General features: G+C 31.8%; 1 pseudogene; it reads left to right on the forward strand.

The window, feature by feature from the left end:
- The first annotated feature begins 2503 nt into the window (after positions 1-2503).
- Positions 2504-2927, forward strand: LOC108407930 (FUN14 domain-containing protein 1-like; annotated as a pseudogene).
- The last annotated feature ends 6153 nt before the right edge of the window (positions 2928-9080 follow it).

Here is a 9080-nt window from a genome sequence, read left to right on the forward strand (position 1 = left end):
TCTGATTCAAAGAGAACTCTCCTTCTGTAAAATAAATGTTAACACTTTTAAGTTCTTTCATTTTCATGCTTCCTTAGATTTTAATCTTAATGTTTAAAAAAATGTTTGAAATAAGTTACAGTCCTTTATATCACACAAGGTACTGAATACCTTCCAGTTTATACGTTATTAAGCTGCTGTAGAAACAGCTGCATAGGATTTAGCACAACATATGGTGTTGATTTTTTCTCTTTTTTAATGAAAATCTGATTATAAATTTCTTGCAACAAACTGGTGATGAGATGTTTAACAAAGCTATAACACATATTACTTGATATTTTAAAATGTCACTTTTTTTTTCATGTGAGCAAAAGGGTGACAAAATTATGAAGGTATGTTAGAGACAAAATAAAACGGAATGAAAGAATGAGTAAAAAAATGTAGAATTGCAAGGTAATATCTAACACCTATAATGCATTGTATAAAATAATAAATTTATTTTTATGGGTTAAGTAATTATTAAAGTAGAAATTTTAGATTTTTCTAAAGATTTAGAAGCAGTAGGAATATAAAGAGGTATTTTTGTATTGTTTATTGATGGAGAATAGACAGGTAGTACAGCTGCCAAAGAGAAATTACACTACTTTGGGATGGGTAAGAAGACCACATAAGACATTTCAAATATTTTAAAAATGAACTGTATAAATTTTTAAATATATAAAATTATTATCAATTAAAATAAAATGAAAACTGTTATACAGACTTTGGGTATACATATTCCAAGAAAAAATCTTGATAAATTCTCAACATTTTTCCCCATCTACTAAGTTTTAAACCTCCACTACCAATACAAAACTGGTCTTTTTGTTACCAAGATGTTATCATAACCCATACAGTAACCCTTATCACAAACAACACTTTCATCATCACCAATAGTGGTATCTTATTTTTTAATGTCACTTGTAGATTACAGATTAAGAATTAGACATATTTTTCATATCCATTTGCTTAGTACCACACATTTATATGTTCTTGCAGTTGGAGCTCAAGAATGTTGGGAATGAGTTTCTATTTTCATACTAATCTTTTCTCTCCACTGGTCAATTCTCCTTTCCAGTCTCCACTTCCTCGTCATTAGTCATAAAACCCCCTCCTCCAATCAATGCTAAGGGAGGACCTTCATGTCCTGGAAGAACTTTCTTCACCTTAGTTGAGATGTGTCAAAACACGTATGAATATTAGAGTGGGCATCATAGGCTACAAGCTGGTAATGCCAGTACATGTAAGATTAATGAAGCTAATATCAGAGCCCTAATAAATAAAACATTTAGAGCTAGCAAAAAGAGATTCAAAAAAAGAAAGGAAGAAAAGTAGTTACTAATATCTATTATTGAATAGTGTATTTAAAATTTTTTTATTATAACATCTTATTAAGCCAAGTATTACAGCTTATAATATACCTATAGGTTTCTCTAACAGAATTCATGGTATATAGAAATGGACAGGCACTGTAATTGTTCTGATAATCACTGCCATTATGTCCATCCTCACTGAACACAAATAATTTACAGTTATCTATTGACCTGTCTAGTAAAGGAAATGGCATTAAGGGAAACAGCAGGTTAACAGAGAGATTAATTAAATATTGAATTCTTGACAGCATGATCTCAGAGGCAGCAAAGAAAAACATTTATAATACAAAGCAAACATACTTAACATCCTCCCTTATTTACAGTTACTATTAGGTCTACCACATGAGATACCTGCTCCAAAGTTTCTATCTCCCAATTCTTAAAAATCGTGAGCTTTACAACCCAGCCTGGTAGGTGCATTTATGCCCATTCCTTCTATATCTCTTTCTCACAATGTTTTAGAGGCTTTCTAATTTAGTTGACTGGAATTTCAGAATTTTTTGAGCTATTCAAACTATTCTGATATTATTTTAGTTCATCCCAATAGGCTGAAATTGATTAGACTCAGGTTATCTTTTAAAGCAAAAATCGGAAAAAGTCTGTTAATACTTGTGTGTGAATATTTTTGCTTCTGCCATAGCTGCTGTCAGTATTACTTTTTCTGTCCCCATCTCTTTATACTGAATAGGACCTGTTGCATTGATAAATGCTCTCAGGTATTCTAGGTTGTACAGATTCTAAAGATCCTTAACATGCACATCTGGAGACCTATTGGAATTGTCCTGAAATTGTCCTGCTGAGTCTAGAGAATTTTCTGAGGATGAAAATATTATTCATTTTATAAATATTTAATTAAAAAATAATGGGGAAAACAGTAAAGGCCCTCAATTCCAGATATTGAGAAAGCTTAAGGAGAGAGCCATGAAGCTGTTATAATTTAGTCCAGTACATGAACACTGCTTTATGCTGCTTGTTCAGTTTTCATGGCTGTTCTAGGCACCCAGCTCTTTCTTCTGTGTCTGTGGCCTTCCCCTCCAATCCCACTCCTCCTTAGAGGCTGAGTCCTCACCACTTTGTTCTAGATCCCAAGGCTGGGCCAATTAGGTGGAATTATGTCACTTAAATATGAAAGTGATAGTGATTCTCATAAAATATTGGATTTAACTGAGTATACAAGCAGATGCTATTGGTAGAGTTGAGTGGCCACAGTTCATGATCTATAGTAGAAAAATACTCAGTAGCCATCCAGATATTGTCCAGTGTACCACATTTTTTTGTTCCAGAAAGTTGGAAAACTTGGAGCAACTGTAGTAATTGGTGGCTTTCTTCACATTTTCAAGCCACGGGGTCTCTTGATCAACTGGGATAAAGTTGAAAAGGATATAAACCAATTGAGAAGACATGATTAAGAAATGAGCAAATAAAGCAGCACCTGAAATCAACAATATAACTGAAGAAGCAACAGAATTTATCAAACAGATCATTGTGTTATCCAGTGGATTTGTAAGAGACGGTTTACTAGATCTTGCATCTTAAGGACATGAATGTTCTATCATGGTAGAGTAAACTATGAGAAGAGAAGTAGTGACACAGTGATGTTTCAACAACAGAAGCTACCAGGTTCTCTGGGTGAGTAGAAATAGCAGGTTAGAAAATGCAAACTCACAACTTAGCATTTTGCCTCCTGAAGCTTGGCAAACTATCTACTGTCAAACATTGGCCTATATGGTAAGTGTACAATAGTACTCCTGAGCAATACATGGTTTTCATCATTTTAAAAACAAATTTGCATCTGTTTAGAAATTAGCCTGTAAAATATCACCATTGGATGTAGATACGGAAAGAGAGAAAATCTATTGGATTTATTCCCCAACTTCATTGTGCTTTATAGTATAATGCCAATAATTAAAAATTTGTATTATAGCTTCAACATTAGGGCTCAATCTACTTTTCCAGTGTATGTTTGCAATGAACTGAAGAACTACAATGTCTTTTTTGTGGAAGGTCTTAGAAACACAGAATTATTAAAGATACTAAACAGATTTTACTGGTGTAAAATAATAATAATAGGGGAACAATCATGGCCAGTCCACTTTCTCTGAGTGGGTGTGTCCTGATTTAAAAGCTTTTTCTTTTTAATTTGTCATGTACATGGTGACACATTTAGTCTTTATGACATGATTAATGCAGCATGTCTCTCCCAATTCTTACCATTCTATTTCTTTTGCAAAACCAGAATGCTATGCTGCTTTTTGTGTTCTCTGCTTCTCAACACAGAAAACATTGGCAGAGAACAGACAAGGTGGTTCTTTCAATCCATTCTAAAATGCAGTTTATTCTTAAAGGAGAATTATTTGAGGAACTGCTTTTTTTTTATTTTTACATGGATTGTAATGTACCCTGAATATATATAAGTATATTTTACAGTTACTTTTAAGCAGTTGCATAATCATTTCCTTAACTGAGAGATGACTGATTTTGTTTTTTCTGTTTTCATTTATGTTTGCTATAATTCTTCCTAAATTTTAAACTGGACTCAATCATACTTGTGTGTGTTCATAAGAACAATCATTTATAGGTTTGTCAATCTCATGCCATAATGTATACAAATAATTCAAAATACTGAATTTAAGGAAAATATATATATCCCCTTTAACTGCTATTAATGAACTGTATATGCAAAGAAGCTTTTGAAAATTCATGTAGGAAGAATCATATCAGACAACTCACAGATTAGATTGTATAAATATTGAATATATTAATGACTATTCATTAAAAACAATCCTAGGCAAATGCAAGAACAGTAGGAGGAAGTCAGTTTTAAGTCAATCCTTTGTAAGTAAAAAGTAAGAGCATGTAAATTGCTAATAGATATCAGATACATAATTTAAAAGTTTTTAAAGTAATTGTGCCAATGAAGGGTATAATGCTACACTAGCAATTCAGAAATTTTAACAATTCAGGTCAGAGTTATGGTTATTTTGTAGTGGCAGCCTAGGCATACTTTAGGATGTATATCTTAAACTTCCTTGAGGATAACTGTCAGGAGACTAGATAGTTAAATATATTGATTACCAGATCTCTGCCCCAAGAGGTCTTCATTTAGTACATTGAGACATGGTTGCCTATGTAGTTGACTAAACACCCCGTGGGACTCTTAAAGCAAGCTTGAAAATCTCCAAAGCTAGAAAGGGTGCATGACCTTGGTGCATTCTGAGTCTTCTAATCGTCCTCATTTGTACTCAAAGTTTATGAAGCAGGTTATAATTGTTACACTATATTAACTATTTTATCACCACTTGAGTACCACAGGTCCTATTTGTGACTGATACCTGTTTGAACTACTTGATATAAATTTCATATTTTCTTTACTTAGATTTAAGAATACACAGCATTGTCAAATTTAATGTGCATAATGATCACTTGGGCAAGTCATTAAAATGCAAATTCATGCTCTACCACATAGATTCTGATTCACTTGGTCTCTGGTGGAACCTAGGAATTCACATTAAAAATAAGCACTCCAGCTGATTCTGATGAAAGTGCTGTAAGGACTATAATTGAGAAATCTCAATGAGGACAATTAATAAATTGAAGTCACCATAACTGCAGTGCATTTCATCATACTACAATACCCACCTAAATCTAGGCAAATATTATTAATATACCTCTGTATTTGGAGGTTCTATCAGCTGCCAACATATTACTAAATTTTACTATAAATGGTGTGCTGGAATATCATAGAACACTATCTTTATTAGTTGGAATAATTTGAGATTCATTCTACCAAACAAATAGCTCAAGGACAGAACTTTCAGGTGATTTAATCAAAACTTGTGTTTTTATGTAGGTTGGGTGAACTTTTTAAAAATACCCAAGTAAAAAAAGATAAAGTTTGCAATTGTAGTTCCAATGTATCAGAACCTCCACAAAGAAACTGAGATTGTTTCCCTACAGGAAATCTAGAAATTTTGTAATTCACATTTTTAGATCTTAAAATACAATTTTCATTACTATGAACAAGATAGAGATTTTTAGATGTATGTGAGAATTTAAATGTTTCTGATCCTTTTTGCAATAAAATATTATGTATATGTTTTAAGGCAGTAGAATTACTGTGCTTCTCATTAATGATTAGCATAAAATTTCGCATTAATGTGTTATAATATTTCTGAATTTCATGAGCTATTTCATTTACAGGATTTTATTTTAGAACCATAGCTGTCTTCTATCATAATTGTCATGATCCTGAAAAACACTTAATGCATTTCACTTGGTCAAATTTGCATTCAGACTTACTTTAAATGTTTAATCTTAGACATCTGATTTATTAAGAGGGCTGATTCAAAATTTGAATATGTCTGATTTGCAAAAGGACAAAACTGCCAATCCTGTAATGATTGAAATAATGGATAAATGAACATTAACCAAATGAACAGTGCATTTTTATATTGGTGTATCAGCATTATAAATTAGGTAAAATTTGCCAGTGTAGTTTTATTTTTTTTAATTTCAGAAAATAAAGTCCAATTTTATGAAGAAAAATAACACTGGTTTTCCCATAGTTATTATTGCAGTGCAATCAGCAAAGTATATTAACAATTTTGATCAACAGTGCTTCTGTGTGTGTGTATTTGAATGCATTCACATAAATGCTTTAATTAGAATATGTGCTTTAAACAGTTTTGTGGTCGTTTTGATTTCTGTATTGATCAGAGAGCATTATTAATTCAACCATGACACTGATCATCTATTACTGATTTCCTAAGTAGTTATTCTAAACAACAATCATATTCCTTTTTCCAAGATGGTTTTCCTCATTAAAATCATGTGTACAAAAATGATATCTTGATGAAGGGAGAAAAACTGCACAGTTTGATCCTAAATTTAGAGGTACAGCTTTACATCTTCATCCCTGACATCAAAAGGGCAACACTATAACATTTCAAAGCTTGAACTTTTTATTTGATTGGTATTAGTATGTAAATAATATGTACTTTATATTTGTTTACTTGAAAACCTCTAATTTGACAAAATTTTTAAAGAAATATTACACCTAAGTTACTTTTTACTTGCCATTGTCCTAGCAAAATGCTATTTTTTTTAGGAAAGGAAAGTAAGTTTTCTTTTGTGAATGTTATTATTGTTTTATATTAAAAGTAATTGTTTTTTCTATCCACAAGTTACTACATTTATAATGTTTTTAAAAGAGCAAATTACAATTTTTGAGAATTTAAAGACAAAAAATTCTACTTGTTTATAAAATACAAAGTTGAAAAGTGTTGATCATTACAATTATTTAATGTGGTATAAACAGTGTTTAAAAAAGATTCATTGACCTGTGTCAATGGTATAGCTATGGTTTCAGTTTTAGGAAACCATTCTAGATACTTATTTGTCCTTGCAATTAGTTAAACAAATGCCCCTAACTGATTGAAATTTGTTATCTCAGTTGAAGACAGGTCTCAAGAACGTGAACTGGTGGACTCTGAAATACACAGACACACTGTGGCTGTCCTATTACTGGAGGCTAAAAGGTAATTACAAATCACAGAGATGGCAGTGGCTTGAGGAGGTCAGGTTAGAAAGACAAGGAGAAAAATTATGGTCTAATTTTTTTAAAAAAGATGTGTGTCTAAACCCAATTGAGTTATTTAATGAGTAGATTTAGAGAAAGGATGATACCCTGTCACACTACTTCAGCATACTGAATAGCTCAAGGGGAAACGTTGCAAAAAAGCTTTAATTAATTCCCTTCATCTAATCCTCTGTTAACACTGAACAAGCCTTTGTCACATGCATCATATGAATTCCAAGGACAAAGTAAAAGCCGTTTAAAAGTAGTCATAGTCCAAAAAGGCTATTAAGAGACCATTTCTAAGTTCTTCATTAAAGTTAATGCATTTAACACTAACATCATTTAAAATCCATACTACAGTCCAGCAATTCATAAAATATTGATTGCTTTGCAGTGTCCTTATATACTAACTTATTATATTTTTTAAGTAGCTTAGTGAGGAGAAAGTCTGGGTTATTTAGTTCCATCTTGTTTTGAAAGATTACAACTCCTCTAACAGCTTTAAATAGCAATAGCTCCAGCCTTGGGTATATCAGTTTCTATATCTAAAATTGAGTGCCAACCTTATAGCTCTTGCATTTTATCTAAAGCTTTTCTCTCTCAAGGTCACACAAGAGGGTAGGAGATTAATAAGGTAACATATTAAAGAGTTTTATGAATGATAAATATTATCCCTGTTTTTTTGTAGAAACTATAAAGTCATATGTAGGTTAAGTAGCCATTAAAGCTTTGCCCTTTAAGAGGACCCACTTATGCCACATTTAACTGCATTCCAAGCACTTATTCCCTGTTACTGTTCCTAACTGTCATTTTGAATGCCAAAGGTGGGGTGGGGGTAGGCGTCATGTATAAAAATATGCAAATTTTCAATCACTTAAACTTTTTAAATATAGATCAACGTATCAAGTTTGATGCTCAAAGAACAGAATTTTGCATATTCTTTGTCAAAAAGCCCCTTTTACTCGCATTTCTTTAATGTTCTGGGAGGGGGAAAAAAGACATAGGTTTGCACATTAATATATTTACCTTCAGGAGACTTATTTCCCTAAACCTTTACTAATACAATGCAACTGAAAAGATGGCTCAGAAAGAGCTTCAAAGTCCGTGTTGAAGAGCAGTCGTAGATGCTTCCCCCTGACTGTAGAGCAGGTGTGAAGGTAATGACATCTCTCCTTATCTTAAGAAAATTCTTTCTCTATTTATTTTCTGTCAAAGTGTATCTTAACATAAGATTACGACTATAATAATTGGTTCTATAATGTCTTACAACATTTTCAGCATAATAGTAAAAAAGTGTTATATTATTGATGAATTTCTATGTTAAGACTTTTAAAGAACATGTTTTCAGCATAATGGGTAGAATGGGAGAGTGTCCTACAGTGTACTGGGAGGGGAAGTAGGAAAGGTCAAAGTAAAGTAAAAGAAACAAATGTATCTATTTGTTGCAAAATAACTTTCTATTATTTTGCATGAAATAAAATGTAATTAATAATAATTTGTAGAGTTCAAAATATGCTAAATGAAATGAAAACTTCTATCAGAGGCTAAAGAGGAATCTTCATAGATTTGTTCATTTGCATAAACTGGAGATTGAGTTAATGAAAGAAATAACTGGAGATAATTTTTTTTAATTTTTATATAAAACATTAAAGTTCATTTATATCAGGTATGTTCTTTGAATTTAGACCAGTGTGAGTGTGGTGTCTGTTTCAGTGTCCTTAAATCCTTCATCACTGAATTTCAGATTTCCTCCATATAATATTGAAAATAAATATCATGAATTCTTATAAATAAGTAACTCAAAAATAATGAGAAGTGGAGGAGTAAGTGAAGGGAGACCAGAAGGAGGAAAATGCATCATTAAAATCTCCAAAAACAAATGATCAGGAGAAAAATACATTTTCATAAAGCTGTACACTAAGACTGGTACGTTTTATTGTAAAACCAATATAAAAAAAGGTAAAAAAGAAAAATATACTACACATACAAAGAAGTTGGGAGATCAGTGACTAGCCTTTTTTCTGGCAATCTATACTTTCTCATCACTTGGTTCATTTTGTCTTAGACATAGCCATTTATTTTTTTCCTATTTCTGTATGCATGGGAATGCA

This window comes from Manis javanica, chromosome 1, assembly GCF_040802235.1.
Source record: "Manis javanica isolate MJ-LG chromosome 1, MJ_LKY, whole genome shotgun sequence".
In the NCBI taxonomy this organism is placed as follows: Eukaryota; Metazoa; Chordata; class Mammalia; order Pholidota; family Manidae; genus Manis; species Manis javanica.